This window comes from Neolamprologus brichardi, chromosome 8 (assembly GCF_056152115.1).
Source record: "Neolamprologus brichardi isolate AB-2024 chromosome 8, ASM5615211v1, whole genome shotgun sequence".
In the NCBI taxonomy this organism is placed as follows: domain Eukaryota; kingdom Metazoa; phylum Chordata; class Actinopteri; order Cichliformes; family Cichlidae; genus Neolamprologus; species Neolamprologus brichardi.
Genome location: NC_142111.1, coordinates 21,324,675 through 21,348,167, shown reverse-complemented (window position 1 = coordinate 21,348,167; position 23,493 = coordinate 21,324,675). Strand labels below are relative to the sequence as shown.

Genomic DNA, 23,493 nt, shown 5'->3' with positions numbered 1-23,493 from the left:
TTTGTCCCTCTTCCTTTTCAACTCTCTCTTTCCCTGCTCGTAGAACTGGGTCACAGTAGTAGGCACAAGGTTTGTCCTTCAGGCAACAAGACGTGATGCTGGGGATGGAGTTCAAGGTCGTTCTTGATCAAGTCTCAATGGGAGGTCTTGAGAATACTAAATGGGCCACAAGTGAGGTCTCATCAGCCTGCAGCCAAAGCAACAGAAACTGCTCTCTGTTGGAGGCTACCATTTGAGAACAAGCACCATTAATCAGCCGCCTGGAGGCCACAACTGCTGGACTAAAGACGCAGGCTGCAAATCACCGCTGTGAATGCCACCATTAACACTACCACTTTACTGGCATGGGATGGCCAACATGACTCAGCCCCTATTTGAGGGAACTGATTTACAGGCTGAAGCAGCAGTAAAGTAAAATTCTGTAACTTCTCTATCTGCAGGACAGCCGAGTTAAAACCATGAGGAATATTAGAGGGAAATTCCAGTAAACTAAATGATTCCAGTGTGGCTTTGCAGAAATATTGGGTACATCTGTCTGTGGTCTCCAGTTTTTCTTCCTCAGTCATATAAAGTTTATTATCCTACAGTGATACTTAAAATGTTTTGGAGTGCCAGGAGTAACATAATTTCTAGTGAACACTGAAAACGGCTCCCGAGAGCCCACAGTTCTACTTTATCTACATCTATAGCGGCTGCCCATCAGGTGGTCATCCACAATAAGCTGTGTTGCCATCTCTCTGCGGTCCGTCATCCTGCTTCCTTCTATAGTTTCATAACAACGGCTCCCGTCTGGGAACAGAAACCAACAGAAAGCTAGGCCATCCATCAGTGTCCGTGCTGCCTCGGCATGGGGACACACTCCCATTGGACGCTGCAGCTAAAACTGGCCTTGACCAGCCAGCCCTTTGGACCACTTACCTCCAAAATAATCCACCATGGCACAAAGCAATTCATGCACACCTCCCAAATAAAACTGCTGAGAAAATTTCAGCAGTAGGGTGATTCATCAGTATGAAGAGAGAAGCTAGAGAAAGGGACGTTTGTAGATTAAAATAAGTAGTCCTACTGAGCAAGTCCAGTCATACATAAATCCACACAAATGGGCTGTTTTGAGCTGGCAGGGACCCGACTTAACCACACTCTGATTTACTGTATAATGTGGCAAAGAGATTAGGGTTATGCTTCCCGCTCTGGAATTACAGCAATACCCTATCCATGATTAAGATCTGTTGCAAGCTCCCACGCAGCAAGAATGTGTTAACGTCCACGGCAGCACTATGCACGCTGCAACATGTGGGCCACGCTGAAGCCAAGTCACAACGTCAAAGTGTCAAACAGGAAATGACCATTAGAGAAAACCTAATGCGGGTATGAGGAAATGGCCTCAACATATGAAGAGGTTTTAGCAGTACTGCATGCAAGAAACTCCTCTTACCTGTCACTGACACCCCGTCTTCAGCTTCTGGAGGCCTTAGAAAATCATGTACGAGTCCGTTGAGCATCTCAGGAACTCGTCATTCTTCTCGTCGCCTCTCTGTTCTCCCAGACTGAGGGGATAAAACACACACACACAAAAAAGCACAATGTTGAATCAGCAGAAGAGAAGCAGCGAGACTACTACTGCTGTGGGGAGGCTGGAAAACGTGAAAAGTGACAAGTGTGTTTATAGAAGTCGGCAAGAAAGAGGAAAATCTGAGTCACAATGGCAAAAAGACTTCACGTGGAAGAAGCCTGAGAGTGAGGGGATTTTTCCTTGTCAACAAGAGCGAAGGCTGAACACAAAAACGTGCACCTCGTTTAAAGCAAAAACAAAAAAATAACAACTACACCCTGGGACAAGTTTTAAAATGCTCGTGTTGATTCTTTTCCATGTTAGGGAATCGTGTGGGGTTTGTGGGTTTTCACAGGAAATCACTTTCTAAGGTTGAGCAAGGTTTAGAAATTATACCTAAAAATTCTGAATTGACTTCTACCTCCACACCTAAAAAGACAAAACCCGCTGCCACCATCTGGAAAGATGTACAGAGTCCATCTGCAGCTCATTAAACTGACGTATTGCTAGTACAGCAATAATTTCGTTTGTAATGGAAGAGGACAAGAAAAGACTGTGAGAAGTGCCAGAGGTGAGTAGACAAGACAGCCTTCATTTCACACTAAATATTCAAGCCTGCTGCTACAGTGAGATCACCCTAATTGTGGCACAATCATGTTTTCAGTAAATATTGTGCTGGGAATGAAACACTGACAGTAACAAAGAAAGAACTGCACCAAAAGTCTAATGCCATACACCAGAGGCTTTATCTATCAAACTACAAGGTACTGCCGATGAAAATTAGCCCGTATGGATAAATACTGTCCATTCAACTGATGGGATAAAGTGTTAATTAATGTGCATTTTCCCTTTTTAAAATAAAAAGGGAAAAAATTACATTTCAATTTTTTGCTCTTTCCAGGTCAAATTTTCAAGTTGCGATGCATCTCTTCTTAATTTTTATAAATATCTACAGAACCCAAGTACCACACAATTTATTTTACATTTAATTAACTATAATTACAGTTATAAAGGTATTTCTCACTGCAAAATGGGCCTTTTTGGAGGGTGTGACAATGCACATAATAGCAATTGGTCTCCACACAAAACAAAAGTAAGTCTATGAGGTATTATTATAGAGAAATGCCTGCATTCTTTTTTTATGTCTATCTGATAAATGCAAAAGTTTACTAACCACCAATTTTAAAAGAAAAAAAAAACAACAACTTAAAAACATTTTTTAATGCAACATTACATGTGCAAGAAAAGCTCCGAGTGAAACTACACATTCCCACAGTATTACATAAGAGACAATGCAGGCCTTAGGACTATTAAACAAAGAAAAGCACATCAATGTGTATCAATACTTGAAACATAAGAAATTTCTAAAATGACAAAACAAGGGATGCACAACTTGTAAATGTACAATATTTTGCCATGTACGGGTAGGCTATAATTTTCTTCTGCAGTTAGTGGCAAAAGCTTCTGGCTTATATCAGTGTAAATTAGAATTTGTCTTTTTCTGTAGTTCATTTTACTTGAACCAATATTTCTCGAAAACTTGACTGTGCCGCAAGCAATTAGGATTATTTCAGTGTACTGTAGTAGCAGGGCTCAATATTTAGTACGAAATGAGTGCTGTCTTGTCTCCTTACCTCTAAATTATTGCTTTATTAGTAATACGTCAGTTTAATGAGCTGCAGATGGACTCTACTTCTTTCCAGATGGTGGCAGTGGTCTGTTGTCATTTTAGGTGTGGAGGTAGAAGTCCAGAAACCCAGAACAACTTTTTCCACCCCCACTTTGAAACCAATAATAATTTCCATAGAATCAGAGATGTGTCCATCCATATGTTCTTTCACCCATCTATCCAGGATGGATGGATAGATGATCATCAACTCAATCCTTTAGCTGTTTGAGTTTAAAATTTAACTAAATGTAACTACAAAGACTAAACTGAAACAAGTCTACTCCACAGTTCGAACTACAAAAAAAATGCAACCCTATATTAACTGAAATTGGGGTTTATATTTGTTATTAAAAAACACAAACACACACGCACACACAAAGATGTCTGTAAACCCTTTATATGTTCTGCAAGTCTAAAAATAGACCGGTGGTCTCAGCTGAGAAACCGTGAGAGAGGAGCAGTAGCTAACTGGTTCATGTGAATCTCCTTTCATCAGCAGGATGATAAGATTTGTGGTGTTCGCTAAAACTAATGTTACCAAACTGCCTGCAGGGTTACTGCAACTGTAAGGGCTTTTTTTAATACTAGCCAAGCCATCAGCTCTTCCATCTGTGCCTAAAACACTGTATTAGTAAGTTACAGACAGATGGAAGTGCTGAGGAGACTGTGGCTTCCCACATGTAATGTAGCTCAATCCAGATGGTTTAAATGCAGCTTCTTAAATGCTGTACAGTGATAGGGCCAAGCCATTTAGAATAATTGAAGGCCAGCAAAGAAATGCCTTAACACTTGTTTGTTTTAAAGGCTGACAAATGACCTACAGAACATAAGCAGGTGTTTACTTAACAGAGCAAACAGTGCAAAGAAGGACGCAGGACTTGGGTCATTGCACTGAATAAAAAGAAAGCAGAGGGCAGTATTTTGATAACCACTTATTATGTCACACAAAATGCAGTCTGATGAGACCCCAATTTTCCTAAAAGAAAAACTAGACAACCCACCAAAAATCCATAAAAGCTGCAGCAGGGCTGGCACCATTGACATGCCTATGAACGGCATCAAACGCCACAATGGTGTAGTCCTTGTCCTGCTCTGCAGCCTCAGTGAGCTCAGCAACAGAACCAGTTCTCCACCTGCTGCAGGTTCTGGTTAAAAGTGTCATCTGCTCTCAAGAGATTGGTGCAGAACAAGGAATCCTCTCACCAGCAGTTTACTGGTGGCAAGGATTGAGGTTACCTGTTTGCAGCGACAGAACTTTCAAAATCAGACTGAGGGCATTGTTCTATCATTATTTTGTCCTTATTATCCTTGATTGAAGAAAACAAAACTCAAAAATATGGCTAAAAGGCGCAAAAAGTAAATTGTAAGAGTAGGAAACAAAACAAAAATGTGTTTATAAATCTCAGCTATCAGTCTATTCTTAATCCATGGATGCAGGTCTGTGACATGATGGTAATAAACTTTAGTTAAGCTCCATAGTTACAGAGGTCATAACAGAAAATCACAATCACCACCATGTGTTACGTCCTAATTTGCATCTTTTCCTATTAATATTTTGTGAATTTACTACTGGTAGCATGCATTTTAAATATAAATAATTTAAAAATATAAATGTTGATAGTGGATGTCAACATTATCTAGCAGAAAGTTTTTTGATTTTAGGAACAACGAGCCAGGCTTGTTTTTAAAGTAACCTTCAAAGACTGTTTAATATCACTAAATGTCACAGTGAACTGCTAAATGATCCAAAACACCACCAAGAATCAGTGAAGTGTAACAAAGAAAACCAGGGCACCCTACTTCATCTCCACCAAAAGGGTAGCTTTTGCTATTTGGGGGAAAGAAATGACTGAAACTAATTTCTCCAACGTAATTGATTAATTTTATGACTGTTTGACGATGGTAAGGTAAAGAAAAGAAACATGTTTTCTTCAACAGGGATTGTTGGAAAGTAGATTTACACACCAAGAAAAATTAATTTAGTTATTACCATTTACCTGCATTTGAAGCAGAAGTTATTCAGAGCACATTTAAAGTATTTCAGCAAAAAAAAGAAAAGAAAAAAAGCTCACACTGGTAACAAAGAGATTGCAGATGATAGATTAGGGTTTAATCTGTAGGCCAGAGTGCCAACAATCATCCACATAAAGAAAGAAAAATCACAACTCTGGGAGTCAGAGCAGGTCATCTACTCTCCATCTCAAATTAGAGTTTCACTATACCCTGGAAAAAAGTTAAAATCCCAAAAGAAATTGCAAAATGTAGTTTAGATATTTTGATATTTGTTTATAAAAGCTAAACATAAATAAACAGTGACAATCATTATTTTTTTAATCATTAAAATGTATCAATTTAAAGTGAACTGTAGCCAATCACAACTGTCATAGAGTCAAAACAGGGCTATTATGTAGACAGCCTGTCTTTCCAGAGACAAACACTCACACATACAATTTTAGACACCAATATACCCAACAAGCCCTAAAAAACACAAACAAACAAACAAACAAACAAACAAACAAAAAACATACGTTTCAAAAGAAGCTGCAAACCAAGGACTGAAAATCTAAGCCAGTGCTGAAGTATCAAAAGCTGCAGTTCCTCTAGTGACCACTTGAGGCTTCAAAAAACAAGTCAATCCTGAGTGACTGAAGTGCACCTCCGAGCCATGCTCTTGCTACTGGTGCCTTTTGGAGAGTTTTTAATTAAATCATCTTACGCATAATATGTCCTGCTATGTGGTGAAACCCAGCCAAAAAGTTTGTGCTTCAGTTGCATTGACTAAATGAAATCCTAGTATTTTATTAGCCTAAACTGAGGATTAATTAGCAGGTATCTATCTGTGCATCAAATTAATTTTAAATAATCAATGCAGACGACCCGAGTTGACAGTTAGGGATTAATATCCTGATTACATGCACAAAGATGCAGGATTACTATGAACATATGTGCGTGTCTGAGCATAACAGGATTCAGTAAGTTCACAGCTACACTGTGCACCAGTCAGGATTAAATGGGATGAGGTGCAAGAAATAAATTTAGCCACCTATTGGGAAGGACAGTGTAATAGAGTATAAGTAATGAAGATAAATGAGGTTCTGCATTTTCCAGGCTTTCAGGCAAGCGCACACAAAAGCATGTGAACGTACACATGCAAACACAAAAAACACAAGGCCCAGTGGACTATTAAGAAATAGGGTGGCGTCCCACTTCTTCCTTGTCCAAACACTGGCATCCCATAGCACTTAGAATAATAAACCTAATGCTCAGCCATGTACCAAAGGTTGCAGGCGGGTTAACAAACTCGGTAAGAGGCAGTTGGACATTTACACACTCAACAAAGGCCATTCAGAAAACAGGGAAGTGGTGTAGCATAAATGCAAATACCATGCAAACAGTCATATTGACAGTATCCTGTAATAATAAACTTGAAAGTATGTAATTGATTTTCACTTGACTGCTGTTGGAAATTGTAAATGTGTGGTTATTTAACAGTATAAATGTAGGGGGGAAACATCTAATGGAGACTGGAAACATTGTGCTCAGAATTCTGAAATCATACAGATGTTTGTTTAAAGTGGATAAAATAGGCAGTGAGGGGGAAGTGAATCCAAGGAGGAAAAATGGCATGTCTGCCTTGTTTGGACAGTAAGAAGGTGGATCAGCAGAATCTCAGAGTTTTTCTCAGACATCCTCATTTAGGATCCTCACCCAGGCCAAACCTCAGACAAACTCCTGCATTTCAAAAACCTCCTGGGAGAAAAATCCAGCTACTTCTTCCACGCAATGAGTAGTGGAGACTGAGGATGAGGTTACAACGAAATGAGGATGTGCATCATATTTTATTGCCTTCTTTAAGTGAAATCTAAGACTTCAGGGACAAGTAGTTGCTTTTCATTGCTGTGCATCTGTTGAAATACAGTTGAAAGCAATTTTATGCCATTAAGTCTTTCAGAATTAGCGAAAACATATACTTTGTGACAATACATCAGGGTCACAGACAGCTGCCTCTCCATTAAATGCCTTTCAAAATAAAAACAGTCAGCCATTTATCTTGGAATGAAAAAAAATGCAAATAAATGTTTAAGTGTAAAACATTACATCTGTTCCTTTATTATGATCAGATCTTTTTAATGCAAAACAAAAGCTACAATAACTACACTATGGCTTTATTTTCAATACCAATAAGATGTGCCGACTCTTTTCTACAATGTTTTAGAGATTCTTGAACAAAATGACAACAAAAGTAAGAAAACCAAAGAATAATCTGTTGCAAAGTTTTTTTGCATCTGTACATACATAAGCATAGCTGCACAGCCCTGTGAAAAAAACAAAAAAAACAAAATATGTTGTCTTATTTAACTGTAGGTTGTGTAAAAGGGGGCTGAAAGGAAAAAGAATAACCGGGAAAAGTTTTTTTTGTTAGGCGAGGATAGTCTGGCAGTGCGATGACAGGATGAGAGCGTATTCAAACAGTGTGCACATGTTCATCACTTCAGATCCACTTCCCCTCTGTCTGAATAAGCTATTATGCAACACTGTGACGCAGGTCCTGCTTGACCGTGCATCCCACCTCCCACGTAGCTTCTGATCTGCACCCTCGTTCATTCCCATCACCTCTCAGTCACTAAACCACCTCCCCCCCATTCAAAAACCTTCACCTCTTTTGACTCTTTCATAGGCATATGATTTCTCTTTGAGATATATTTTTATAAGTCATAAGTATGCTTGTTTTAAAAAGAGTACATTTATGTGTCGTCCATCTCGTGGCCTCCAAGCTGGAGAATAATCAGGCCAAAAATCACACAGAGAGCAAGGAGAAATGTATTTAAAAATATCCAAACAACCAACCTCAGGGAAGGGGTCGTTCCACTTACATAAGTTCAGTTACACACAGTACCTCTTATTGTGAGGAAACTAAATGAAGATGTAAAAAGGTGGAGGCTTCAAGAGAGCCAAGATAAATGTCTGCAACAATTCTGCCATTCAGGACTCACTTGAGACTGACAGAAACAACAAAAGACAAAGGATGAAATATTACACTGAGTTATGAGTTTCCCTTCAAACTCAAGAGAAACAGTCAAGTTTTATGTTTGATTATTTATAAAAGCCTGACTTGCGTGACTGTGAGTGAGGGCGGATGAAGCAAATGACAACAAAACTGAGGGAGAACTTAAGTCTGAAGATTAAGAAAGCAAAAGTAGGCTGATGGCCAATATTTTTAGGTAAAGAATATTTCCAGTTTATGTAACTTGCTTCTCATTTCCAGATATTTGTAATAGCTGAAGATTAAAGACATAAACAGGTCAAACTCCAACAAACAAAATCATTTTAAAAAGGTTATTCAATCAAATCTATCAGTATAGATATATAGCTGACACACAGAATCCCACCACTGACTTCTAGATCTACTGTGACGTCTACTTCTAGCTGGGTGTACCCAATTTTTCCCAGTCACATGGAAAAGCATGAAAGAGCCAAGATAAAACAACCTACTCGCTCATGTTGAAGGACACTAATTGTCCTGTTTTTTCCTGACAGTCAGCATGACTTTGAAACTGATGTGTTTCAATAGGAAGTAAAGTCACATGGGGATAAAAGAGTTTTCACAAGGCTTTGTCTTCTGTAAATCTAAGTACACCCCATGACTCAATAGTTTGTAACAATAACTTAAAGTACTCATTTTTTTGTCTCCCATATGGTTATGAAGGAATTCTGGCCCAATGTTATTATGTTGCTACAGTTCATTGAGGTTTGGAGGCATTTATTTCTACACAGCTCTTTTAAGGTCCCACCCACAGTATTTCAGTTGGGTTCAAGTCTGGATTTTGATTGCATTTTCTACAACTGTATTCAGTTGTAGATTTACTGCTGTGCTGAGGATCATGCTGCCCCTGACTGTAGAATACTTTGGTGTACAGAGGAGTTCATGGTTGAGCCAATGACTGCAAGGTTCCCAGGGTCCTATGGCTACAAAACAAGTCCAAATCATCACCCCTCAGGCACAGTGTTCAACAGATGTTATGAGGTGTTTGTGCTAATATACCTTGTTTGGTTTTCTCCAATTGCAGCTAAAAAGCTCCACTTTGGTCTCATCTGACTAAAGAAAGTTGTTCCAGAAGTCTTTTGGTTTGGCCAGATGAAGCTTTGCAGACCTAAGCTTTGCTGGTCTGTCCATTTTAGAAAGAACAGGCTCTGTCCTGGCAACTCTTACAAAAAAAGCAATTTTTTTTAAGCCTTTTTGTAAGTGTAACTTTGTGAACTTTAAAATTTAAATGGTAACTGAGGCCTGCACAGTCTGAGATGTCAGTTATGAGTTTTTCCTCTGATCTTTGTATTGTCCAACTTGCTGGAACATCCACTCCAGGAAAAACTGTGGCAAAGTCTTAACACACATCTAAATGCAGCAAACCAAGCAAACTCCTAAAACATCTGCTTTTATAGAAGTGGTCACACTTTATAGTGATTAGTATTTAACAGCACCAACGATGCACTTATTTTTCCACAGGTCTACTTGGAGCTCAATGAAAACTTTCTTTTTCGCATGACTCTAGATCTGTAGCGTCTATTTTGTATGTTCAGTGGAGACATGTCACGTTATCAACCAAAAATATATCAAACTCAGTGATTCACTAGCTCAGAACTCATGACACCAATTCAGTTATTCCAGAATTTTGGTGACGACCCATTAGATGATCATGTGCCATGTGTTTTTTGTGAATCAAAGACAGACTGATCTTGGACTGTATGAGCAAAAATGTGGCAATTGTTGTATTTTAACCAAAAACCATGTTGTTGTTTTTTAAACCTTGCAGAGTAATTTTTATTGCCCCTTAAAAGTGGAAAATATTCACTTTGTGTACATGGCTCTGAATAAGAACATATGAATCCAGTCTGATGAAAATTCAGGATCACAGAAATGACGTCAATTCATTTCTTAAATTGCTGCACTGTTTATTTATTTTTTCCTGTTTTCTCATGTTCCTGGCCAGTCGTCGAGAAAGCCTGTGGGCTGCACCTCAGTCAGAGGCTGTAAGATGGATGACAGAAGGACAACAGCCAGCTGACACAACTGAGGAGTAAGTGAGTGGCAACATGAGTGGTAGCGAAAGAGGAGAAAAACAGTGTGAGAGCAGGAAGGGGAAAAAATGAGAAGAGAAGCAGGAGTCAGAGATGCTGCAGGGCTTTACTGTACATCAGCACATATGGGCCTCCCTGCAGCAGCTGTGAATGTCATGATCACACTAACTACCGCCGCCAATCACATCTGCTCATGGGAATATGGCATGTTGTTTTTAAAGGGTTTTTTTTCTCCTCTTTTCAGACTGCGTAATCATCCACAGATGATGCAACACACAATGTTTACATGCTCTGTAAAATACTCTCCTTATAGGCCATTTTGGGATAAACTTTAATTCAGGCAACATGTGACAAAATTGTGCTCCGCTACAATGCAGAGATGCCCTCCTATGATTAAGCAGAAGAATGTTTTACAGGAATCTTTGTAATTCTGTGCAGATTAATTCAGGCAGAGCAGTGCTTTGAGCGAAACACTCATGTTAACATGCTCACAGTGACTACATGCTGTTATGCAATGCATGTTTAGAACAAGTGCAATGTACAAGCTAGCATTAGGTTACTGCTGGCTCGTTGGCAGTGGTTGCTGGCTATCAGAGGCTGATTGCGTTGGCTGATAGCAGATTGTCACTGTTGCCCGTAATTTTTCCACATTTGTCTACAAATATTCTTTGACTACTAACAAAGTGGAAATAAAATTTGAAAGAGTGCAACCCAATCTGGAAACCAAGAAGAAACCACAACAGCAGCATAAAGGCTAGCAACCAAAGTAGTCGTAGACGTTTTTTCCAGTTGAGGAATATAATTTTTCCCTAGTGACAGGTGGTTGCCAGGGGCTCACTGACTGGTCTGTAGGCCTGAATAATTGGGTTTTAACAATGGTTTTTCCTGCAACTGGAGCCTTCTTCACTTGATCCAACATTGTCACCATTATTGTAACATATCCAAAACAGCGGACAAATTAACCTCATGTGGTTAGTATGTAGACTCATAGCAAATGGGATCAGAAACATTTAATAAAAGTATTGCATTAACCGTTTAAAAACTGCAAGCATTTTTAGACGTAGTCCCCCATTCTCAGAGCTTGTTCAGGTGCTTCTAGCTCTTTATGTAATCTCAGACTGGCTCAGTGATATCGAGATTAGGGATCAGTGCCATATAATCTGCTGCAGGACTTTTTGGTCTTTCTGACATTAAAGATAAAGGCTCTATATACAGGGTTGATAACCCCAGTGGCCCTGACAGGGGCAAACAGTTTAACATTGCTACACTAATCTTTTCTAACAGTGATTGCAAAGCCCAGAGAAAACACAGGAGCAGTGTTAGCCTCTGTATTTCACACAGACGAGAGTGACGAGAAAGAGAGGCACTGGGGTGGTAATACCCAAATATAACTAGTGGAAGACTACTGATTCACTTCATCTGGCAAAGATTATTTAGCCTACCATGATTCTACTATAAAATAGTAGTTATAATATCTGCTTGGGTCTTCAATTTCATATTCAATTCTATTTCAATGCTGGTGATTTTGGCTCATAACAATATATACACACCCTTTCTTTTATAACGGTGTGTTTGTACTCTTCCCTAAAAGCTCAAACTCATTCACTTTTTAGGACAGCCTGAGGCTAGATGACTAAAAGGTAGCGTTCGGTCATAAAAGATCTGCCAAGAGGAAGTTAAACTCAACAGGCAGATGTAGATGAACCTGAGGCAGATTTAATCATGGTCGCCAGCAACTGCATTTGTCTGTGGATTGCTTAGGGTCAACCAGCCCACATTAAACACTGTGAGGCAGTTGTGTGTGAACTTTCCAGAGGTTTCCCTGTGGCTGCTGTGCAGGTCTCCAGAGGCATGGGAGTCCTGCACTAGAATACATAATTAAGGAGAATGTAACCTACAAAAAAATAGTTTCCAGCTGATGTTTAAATCAAACCACTGGTTCAGCTTGTCTCGTAGATAGAGGAAGGCTGTTCCAAAGTTGAGGCACCACAATCTCATCTGGTGATCTCTGAATTTAAACTGAGTGTGGAACAATTAAACAACTGTTCAGATGATGGAAAAGGCCAACTGTTCAAATAAGGTCTCAGCAGATCTGCTACAATATGTGAACAAGAGCTTGTCCACATAAGGCTTTGCATGAAATACTAAGTTTAAGTGGAAGAAAATTAAAGGAGCTATTAACAAGTAGGATGGCGTGCAAGGGTTAGCTTTTTCTATAAGCAACCAAGGACGACTGAAAATGTATGTAAAAAGCAAATTTGTATTGGCTGACAGTAAAGATTTGAGTTTCCAGATGTTTCTTGGATAAACAAAAATAAGCCTGGAGGAAGTTGGAGGAGAAGAAGAGAAGATTTAAAGCACAACAAAACCTTGTTGTGGTGGCTGTGGCTCAGGTGGTAGAGCAGATCAGCTACTGATTGGAAGGTTGGTGGTTCGATCCTCGGCTTCCCCAGTCTGCATGCCAAATATCCTTGGGCAAGATACTAACCCCAAGTTACCCTCTGATGCGTTCATTGGAGTGTGAATGTTTATTAGTTTGCACTTGTATGAGTGGTTGTGAATGGGTGAACGAGGCATGTTGTATACAGCGCTTTGAGTACTCCGGGTGAGTAGAAAAGCGCTATGAATCAGTCCATGTTGGGGCTTAAAGACCCTGGGTCTCCCTCCACCTCTTTTTTTAATAAGTTAAAGCTCAAGAAAATTCTGTGTAATAAGTTAATATTGTGCATCTTATTAACTTAAGTTAATTACATTTATCAAACAATTACCAAAATAAAATGACCAATCATAATTGTGACTTCTGCTTAATCTAGCATCTCTTCCAAGAAGGTAGTAAGATAGAATAGCTAAACCAAGTTGTAGCTTTTGTATTATAAAATACATAACCTATCCCCACTGGGCTGAACTCTGGCAGTATGCTTTGTAGCTCATTCAATGGCCTCAAACTTAAATAGTGTCTTCTCCTACCTTCCACCCACCAAGGACACTTTTCCCTGAGTCACCAAGTGATCTTGATGACAGCAACTTATCTCTGAAGGAAACTAAGCTCAGCCGTTCTGGCATCTTATCAGGGCTGTTTACAAAACTGTAAATGTAGTCACTACTGTGGGACCCATTCAGAAAGTGACTGCAGGAAAGGAGGCAGTGGCACAGGTCAAGTCTGTGGGGATGGGGAAAAACATTTGGGGATGATTAAGAGAACGAATGCAGTTACAGCGGTGGAGCAGTGATTGAGTAAAGAGAAATATGAGAGGTTCAGCCTGCTTCTCTATACAGCACATTAGAAATTTACTGAAAGGAGAGTTTTTATATTCTACATTCATCAGTATTCAGGGGATGAACTCTGTTCTGTCTGTAGAATAAAAACTGGTAGAGTCATGTCCACTTTGCATCACACTTGAATATAAAAAATAACCCTGAATTTATTTTTTCAAAGCACTGGCTGATCAGCCTATTTAAAAAGCCAAAGTCAGGCCAAACAGTGAAACTGAATTTAAGTATTACTGCAACAATAAGTCCTCTTATTGTCAGAAAATCTTGTCATATAAGGTAAAATGACTGCTTGAGTTTTGGAAAGTTAGCTGGGGGAAAAAAACATCAATATATTTACTAAAAAATGAAGATTATTTTTGACATTCTGTGATATTTTATTGGCAAAACAATTAATCAAGAAAACAGTTACAAAAGGGAATCTAGAACCTTCTCCAGTCTCTCTGAATCACGTGCCCTGAAGCTCATCAACTGACTGACAATGTTTTTCTGACAGCTGCATACTGGCAAAACAATGACGTCAGTGTCATGACACCAGCATTAGACCAGGGTTTGAGGTTCTTATTTCAAAATCAGTGGGAATTCCTGCCTTAAACGTCTGTTTATACTTGTTTTACACACTGTGGCAAGGACACCACGTGTGGGCTACATGTGTTACATTTTTCTCCTTCATCTTCAACATTTGCTGTAAATTCTTCTGTCTTTGCTTTAGTGGCTTTCTTTTGTCTTCTCTTTATGATGCCTTCTCTCGTTCCCCATCTTGTCACATCCACACCATTGCTTCATTGCTGAATATTTTATAAATCAAGCAATTTCACCTTTATATAAGTTCAAGCTATGAAAATATTCTGAAACAGGTATTCTAAAACTTGTCTTTACACTTTAGCTTCACAGTAATAATCTTATTAATTAATTAATTTCAATATTCAGTGTTTATTTTGTTTGTGTTTTCCCCCTGTATTTAATGCATATTTTGGCCAACATCCCATGTCTATATCTTCTTAAATTCACGTTTTCATTCTGAAGCAGCACGAGGAGCTGAGAGGTAACAATAACATAAGATAAAATGCTGTCTGACCTGTACAAGATGTCAACCCACCTCTGCAGTGTCTCTGGACAACTTTTCCATGCCAGTGCAAACGTTGACTGCCGTAACTGTGTGTGGGAGTCTCACATTGTAATGGCTAGATTTGCAGGACTGCATGAAATTGCACGGATAACCCCCAAAGATAGTGAAACTGAAAAGCTTAATAGGCCTTATTCTTTTAGACAGAAAATCAACAGGTTAACATTAAAGTCATTTCCTAGTTGCACACCCTTTGTATAATACACAACCATAAGTTGATCATGTTGACATATAACATATTGAAGTTATTGTACTACATGTGGTTCTATGGGTTTTTGTAGAGGTATAAAAAAGTCCTGGGAAATCTTCTAGAAACAAAAACTTTTGGCCAAAGTTTTGGATGTCAAAAGTTTTAAAAACTTGAAAATTGGGACAAAGCAAAAAAAAAAAAAATCAAAAAAAAAAAAAAAAAAAAAAAAAAAATCACATGAGATTCAACAAAGGAGAGAAACTGGAAGGCCTGGGTGTAACATTCATCTGCTGTTAAATCCTCCAAATACTCCCCATCTTAATCTGTATTCTTCAAAATTTAATGATCACAGACGCAACCTGGTCGCGTCAGGACAGATTAGGCAGAAAAGAAGGCCACAAAATGTCCTGTCTGGTTCCCAAGCTCAGGCATCTGAGGTCTCTAAAACCTCAGCCCCTGCCTCTCAGTGCCCTCAAACAGCTGTTCAGTCCAGCTGTGCAAAGAGCTCAGAGCTGGCTAGGAGTACCAAACCAAATCCTCGACAGGAGCTCAGGTCACAAGGCTCAGCAGTAAATTAAACCTGCAAGTTATTTTAATTGCGGGGTGCATTTTAAATAAATATAAAGATCATTTTCTCTATTATTTAATTGTATGGCCATAATGGCCCCCGTCACGTATCTTTTATATAATAAATCTAGGATATCTGCCAAAATAGGGGCTCTGTAATTCATAACACCTTTTCCAAGCAGAGTTCTCGGGCTTTTCATGGATTTTGAACCAAAATGTAGCCACGCTGGTACCCCCAAAAATAGGTCCTAGGTCCATTCCCAAAGGGGGAAAAAAACCTTTCCAATTCTAATTTTACAATACAAATGTCATTTTTTAACCAGCTGTTTTTATTTTATTAGATTGGGTTGCTGTTACTGAAGCAGAATAGACATTACCATTTATCCAACAGTTAGAAATAACAGGAAACTGCTTAAAATTACTATCAATAAGCTAAAAGATTCAGTTTAGCATATGACGACAACTCCTTCCTATAGCACAGACTCCGAAAGTGACATGGGTTGATCTATTAGGCAGAATTCTATGCTGGTTCTTAGTCGTTACACTTCATAGGAGAGCTAAAAGTAGAGGAAGCTAAAAGCAAAGGGTCAGCAGTTTAGAGGTGTGACAAAGTGGATGAGTAGTTGAAATACTCCCCATTCATCTCAGAAGTATTGACTTTTTGCACATTATTCTCTACATGTATTTATTCGCTATGATTTGCTATTGTCAAAGTAACACTGCTGCACTTAGTATCCCAGGTTTGTTTGTGTAAGCATTATGTTGACGTCAAAATCAAACATTAAGCAGATTAAAGCAAATACTTGGTCCCATGTTGCTTTATAGTTTATTATGTTGCAGATTAACTCATTTGTGCATCCTTACACTGGTTCTTCATTCTCAGTCTTCATGTTTGTCAGGTGTGGGAAAGGCCCACTCCACATATCCTGATTTTTAAAGTACTGATGATGTCATGACTGACATCAACAAGTTAACCCAAAAGGAGGGGTGTTATTTTTTTTATTTTTTTTCATGGGAATGTTTCCTTTTGTTTTTCAGGACACAAAGTGATTTCTTGAATATTTTCCTTCCATACAGAACCATCAGAAAAATAGCTTTATGTGATTCTCACATAGAGGTGTGTTGAGTTACCTAGTTCATCTGCTTTTTGGTTTTTGTTAATCAAGTTAATTTGGGGGAGGTTTGTTCAGTTTCACATATAATGGTGGTCACTGTAAATATATCGCTCATCTCTGGGAACCCGAAATGTCTTCTGAGTCTGCTTCCTTGACCCTCGAATCAGACTATTTGACATGAGGATATAGCGCCTGCTACATCTATAGCTGCTACATCTATAGCTTCTGTAATATCTGTATCTATAATAGTTTCATTCACAACTGTAAACTGTGGTTTAAAAAAAAAAAAAAAGAAGCCAGGCAAAGCCTTCCCCGTCAACTCATGTAACATATCCCCATCTTCATGAAGAACCACACTGACAAGTTAAAGGCATAAAAATATGGCGATATGTGTGAGGAGGAGTACTCATAGTGACAGCATGAAGAAGAGCAACTAGTGTAAATGACAACTTAATCCAATAACCTAATTACTCTGACACTGAGCTGAAATAAGAGTAGTGCAAATAAATGAGGCATAAAAAGTAATTATGGTTACTTTGGTTTGGTTGTCATGTATACTTTTACTCATAAATACCAATTTAGCATATTTGTAAGCTTAGATGTATTACTTTCATTTTACAAAGTCAGGAAAACCATGTTTAAGCCAGGCTTGGTGTTACTTTGCTGCATATTGAGAAGAAGTTTACCCTCCAACAAAGAGGTTTTATCCTTTAACCTTTCATCAGTTTTATGTAAGAGCACCTTTGTTTACTGAAGCTTAAAAGAAAAAAAAGACAGGAATACAGGCTTTTTAAACAAATCGTGCTGTCGTAACCCCCTAAAAGTAATTTTCCATCAGCTAAAATAATCATTCCCGGCTTCATCCTTTGTTTACAGTATTAGAAGAGAACTGAAGTCAAGGTATTGCATCAGAGAAAGTATGACTTTTTCCTCAAAAGCTAGTTCTTAGACAAGAAAAGCCCTGGATTAGAGTTGATGTCCTCGTACTTAGCCTGCCAAGGTGTTCTGGTTTCCATAAAAAATTCCTATCATCACATCCTATTGTATTAATATATTAAAATACAGGAACTGACAAGAGTACAAAGAATTGCCCTTTCTTGTCATTTACAGACGTGTGCCCAGCAACACAGGCTCAAGGACTGTTTACAAAAGCAGAAAGTAATTATAAATGCACTGTAGGTCAGAGGAGGAAACACTGCCGATCTAATCATATCACAACAAAAAGAGATTTGGAATTTCACTATAAGCTATTCGAAATCAGTAACTCTAACAGTGGGAAAAAGGAGGGCACACAGTTAAAGCCGCCTGGTCACAGCTCACTTTGTTTAGTCAACATCTTCAACAACCTGCAGTCTCTCAGCTACCTGAAACCCCCATTCAGCTCATCTGTACACAGTCGAAAAAGCATGGATTTTATATCAGCCCACAGCAAGTCTTCCTTTAAGACATAATTCCCAGGGAATTATTGATCTTCAAGTAGAGCTCTATTCCTTCTTCTGTAATGTTGATACTAATAAAAGCTTGTATCCAATCTTCTTCCCCAGCTATTTGTGTTAAAAGCCTCACTAAGTCCCAGCATCATAATTTCAGACAGTTTTAAAACACTGTTGTGTGGGAAAGTTTGCAACAACACTAATTACAGCAAGCAATCATTGAGAGGAGAACAAATTCAACACAATGAGGCGCTGCATAAACAAAGAAACCCAGTAATTACTAAATCTGCACTTCATGTGGCGTGATGGGCCCTCACGAAGACTAAACACAACACATGTTTTTACGCTCCTGACAGCTCCCGCTATCTTGCCATTGTTCCCTTGTCTTTTAAAGTTTCTCTCATATTATTATTCCTTCAAGGAGACAGTTTGTGCAGCATAAAACAAACAATAGAGGGCCACGACCTTTAGTTTAAAGAGCTCAAGGGCAACGTTCACAGCAGCACAACTGAGAAGTATCAGAGAAAACAAAAACAATATGGCCTTTTAAAACTAATATACACTCATACCTCCAGCTCAGCCTTCCTGATTCAAACAAGTCTGACTAGAAACAAACAAGGTGTGGTCCCACGAGAAGACACATTACATGACCAAATGCGCACCGCACTAAGGTAAACCTCCCTATCAAAACAGTGCTTTCTCTTCTAGTGCCTGGGGTGATTTTAACTGGCAGCACATACGGTGCCTCAAGGCCGCCAGTGTCTCATACACACAGTTTGTTTCATAATAATCACATAAAAAGCTGAAAAATGTAATTACATTAAATGAGCACATAAGTATTTACAAGCCTGAATTAGCAAAACCTTTTATGTAGCTTGACTAGTTTTGGATTTTGGGAGTTTTGTAGGTATAACAGGTGTTTTCCCACATGCAGCCTTTAACTAGGATGAATAAACTCAACAACATGCAAACTACAGGCAACTATGGCAATCTGCAAATGACCAAAAGAGGGTTTATTGCAACACCCTCTCTGGCAGGGACAGCCAGCAACCACTCGTCAACCACGGGGTCGGGTAACATTTTCCCAGGCGTGATTGCCAACTGGTCTCTAGGCCTGTGTGACTGATGGTTCAAGCACCCTACAGACACCTTTATTTAAAGGTTTCAACATATACAATACAGGACAGAAAAAAACAAACACAGATTTGTTAACCAAGCAAAATACTGGTCATCACACCCCAACCCTAAACATCGAGAGTCATGATTCATGCGAGATATGTCTTAGTGTCAGGAGAGCTCTTTTATGCTGACAAAGCACTCCTCTAGAAATTAGGGAAGCTCGCCATGTGCTTAGAAAAATCACTTGACAAATTATCAATGCAAATAGGCTGTGTAGCCTCTCACTGACAAAGCTGCTCAGGTACGGGTTTGACCTTGCTTTGTATGTTTAAGCAGAAGAAATTTCAATACAGCATCCTGCAGAGTTGTGGGGGTTTGAAGGCCGGAGCTTGCCCTACTGATTGCTTTGTTTGCTCTTTACTATGTTATCTTGTTCCAAGCATTTGGCCTTTTGTTTACAGATGACTGAGCTGCGAACCTAAAATAGAGGGAATGTTGTTGTTTTTTTTGCCTCATTATTAAAATAAGTGCACTTAAGGTTTTTTGGCAGCATAAATCCTTCTTAATATAGATGTAAACTTTTTTGTGTTTCACAGATTTTGATTTTAATCAAAGTGTGGCCTCACAGCACACCGGGCAACAGTACTGTAAATGTGCGTCTGAGTCGAGCCAATTTCCACTGCAGACAGCGTCACGGGGGGAATGCCATTCATTTTAAGAATTCACATATGTTGCTGCTCTGTCCCAGGGGCAGGTCAGGCAGTACTTGAGTGAATGTGCAACAACACTAATTGTTGTTGCACATTCTGCTGCGCTCTCCTACTTTCTGTTGTCATTGGGTCATAAAATCTGCCACTGTCCCCAAAGACTTCATGTTTGCTTGTTGTTAAGCAAAACTTTTTCTGAGGTCCTGCTGGTGTTATTCATTCTGGTTGACAGCAGCAAACCAATCCTAAAACAAACTCACCGCCTGTGGAGCAGGCCTAGACTTTCAGGTCGCCTGTGATACTGCACGTTTAGGAGCTTTCCTGGTCATTTCTAGCTTTAGAAAAGACCAGAAAGCCACAAAGGAAAAACACATTCCACATCATGTGGACCCAAAGTGTGGGTGGAAACAAATAACAAGGTTTTATTCCTTATAAAAATCACTTTAATAACTGACTAATAACTAATATAACTTTAGCCTACTGATGTCCACATTACAATTTAAGGGCTAAAGCAAATATACACCCACACAAAGTGTAACAACCAACCAAAACTCAATATACTACATAGACTAACAGAAAGAATTGATGCCAATGTGAATGTTTTATTGTTTTCTTATAGTTCGCTGGGGGGGACAAAAAAACTAAGGTGTATTTTGGGGAAAATTTAAAGGCTCTTATTGCCATGAGGGTCCACTTTTAGCACGTGATCATCTTCCAGCCATGATTCCTTTTGTGTTAAAATAGCTCTTCACTCAACATGCTTAGGTTATTGTACATACAAATTTTGAGGAGATCGGGTGAAAGACACCCACTGATTCTTCATAGAAATGACAACTTTAAGTAGTTCCTAGAAAAGCAATCATGTCACTAAGACTAAAATAATGCACAGCAATTAGCCAGCCCTCCATTTCTAAACAGATAAGATAGAAAGAAACCAGATTAGTCTTGAAGAGACCGATGAGGAGGACATGCTGAAAGTCCACGATAAGGAAACTGTTGATTTATAATCTCCACTGAAGCTGAAGTCTGGACAGGAAATGAGTCTGGATACACTACAGGAGGCACTTTGTTGTGTCTAAACCCACCCAACCTGTCATGACCGATGCAGACGTCGATAAAAAAAAAAAAAAAAAGGGAAGTGAGACTTTTTAAAGTGCAAAATAAAAATAACCTACTCTTTATTTCCCAATCATACACCTGTGTGGAGTAGGTGTGACAAAGTTGGATATCTGCGTTCAAAGTAAACAATAAGACACACATGCTTTGGCACAACTCAAACCCCGACATAAAGCCACGCACACTAATTGTATCATGTTTCCATTGATTGTTAGGTTAGTTAGAGCCTACCGTATACAGAGTGCTGTGGACAGTCCGGGACAGTTGCTCTGCTCTGTTGTGGAAAAATCTGAGGAGGAAAATCAGGATGCCTCGGGAATGTTTTTTTTTTCTTCTTTTTAAATTGTCTTATCCACAAACTCGTAACTTTAGCCACGGCTGAGCTGACAAAACTGCATGTTCAAGTCTTGCTCAAGCTGTCTCGTTACTCTTCCTGTCGCTGAAAGCGCGTTTGTTGCTTTGCGAGGAGCTGGACGGGAGCTGCTCGTATTTCATTAGAGAGGCGGAAAGCTGGCGAGAAAAACTGACGTTACATCCGGTAATATGTTTCAAAATAAGACTGTTTACTAGGAATGAATGTCACAAAATTTTCATTCAAACATTTTCAGGCAAAGAAATTTTTAAAATAAAACTGAATGAAAAAATAAATAAATAAAAGCGAACAAGCAACAAAGTGCAACTATATTAAAAGAATATATCTTGATTAATTGAAAAATGTTCAAAAAGAGTCCTTCAATAGTCCTGGGAGGTGTTTATTTGATTTGAGGGGTTATTTATTTATTTAATTATTTATATTTGACCCGCAACGATGCTATTAGCTCTTGAGGTTTTAAAATACATAGACTGATTATTCTTTTTTCATTTCAAATTATCATTTTGTGCATTGAACCTAAGTAGAAATTGCTTGGGGTCTAGTAGATTTTTTATTTTACATTTTCTTCTTAATTTAATGCTAATTTAAATTATATGTTTATATTTAAATTATATATTTATATATTATTATCCGAGATTCACCTACCTTGTGGTTTTAATAAAATAGCAGTAAGTTAAAAATGTTTGTTTTATAAGTTTCTTTGGATGGAAAGCATTTATAGAGGACTGCGGTTAAACAATAGTAATAATGATCATAATAACCTACATCATTTTGCCATTAATCTGTAAAAGTTTGCCATTAGAGCAAGAGGTTTCTCCAGTATTCTGCATATTGCACAGAAATTGTAAAAGCAAACATAAAGTGGCAACAGGATGTTAATTTTAGAAGTCATAGCAGGACCAAAACGCGCACACTCTTAGCTTACAGTTTCTTTCGTACATCAAACAAACACTAAGGCATATTATATGATCAGAGCGGGCAAAATAACAGAAACAACATGCTTTTACTTTGAAGCCCACTTGATAGCTTCCCGCTGTGAGGTGCTTTAGGTACATGAACTGCGATAAACTAATCCCTTAACAATTACCCAAAGCTTAGCTTGATAAAACCTTAAACAAAGTCTTTACAACAAAAAGTAACGATTTATGTCATGGGAGATTGACCCCCAATTGACCCCATAAGCCAGGTAAATTCACACAATGATATTATATAAACACAGGTATGTCTGCACAACACCTGTACACAGACACACTTTTTATCCAGCAAGCTCAGTGTCACTTTCAGATGCCCCTAAATGCAGAAAAACATATCTCTAAAAGCTATTTGCAGCAGTCTGAAATATTTAACAGTGCATGTTTACCACATTAAAACACCACACTGTTTAATTACAGCCTATCAATCGGCAGATGGTACCGCTCTGATTGGGTTGTAAAGCGATCATAGTCCCACAGTACAGTTTTGTGATGAAGATAACGTACCCTAGATTCAAAGCCTGCTCCAGCACAACCAGTTCTTTGCTCTGTATTCTAAATATGTAGAACGAGGTCACACCTAACGAACCTCAACCCTCTCAGACAAGCTTTTATGCTCCAGAGGAGTGAAAGAAGGCTATATATGCACAGTCCCACAGAGGGTTCAGATCAAAAACAGCATCGAAACTCTCGTTCTTTTGGTTATTTTTAGAGCTGAAGGCTGACTGATATGTTAGTCCAAAGTTAAATATAAGTCCACACAGAGAGAGTGATATATAGACATATAGATAGTCTCATAATAACATAAAATATGAACAGAAAAACTGTAAATAATCAAATCGTCCTGTGTGAATGCATGGTTGGAATAACCTGTTGTGTTTTACTGTTATAATATAACTTGAAATAATACATTTTTGAGCCATCTTAGTTCTGTCTGTACAAAATGTTATGGCAATTCAAACCAAGATGCACATAGCTTCCAGTTCTAAAAATAGATGCCAAGGCACATGTACACCTGTGTTCTTTCCACTGACCACAAGGGACCGACTCCTCTGATCTGACCATTAACCATGTGTGACAATCATGGTGACAATGTAGGATCAAGGGATAAAACTCCAGTCACAGGTTTAGCGACCAGCCAGAGACCATCTGGCATGGTCTCTGGCTGAAAAAGAAAGAAGAAGAAGAAACCAGTTGGGAGTACTTCC

General features: G+C 38.7%; 1 protein-coding gene across 1 annotated transcript in view; it reads right to left on the bottom strand.

Moving 5' to 3' along the window:
• LOC102784246 (leucine zipper putative tumor suppressor 2 homolog) overlaps positions 1-21,399 on the bottom strand; it is a 43,375-nt gene extending 21,976 nt beyond the window's left edge. Inside the window, exons 1-2 of the mRNA XM_006790913.3 lie at positions 21,173-21,399; positions 1,436-1,547 (exon numbers count right to left, since the gene is read on the bottom strand). The gene's annotated coding sequence lies outside the window, so the exon portion shown is untranslated. The remainder of the gene's footprint in view (positions 1-1,435; positions 1,548-21,172) is intronic.
• Positions 21,400-23,493: the final 2,094 nt, after the last annotated feature.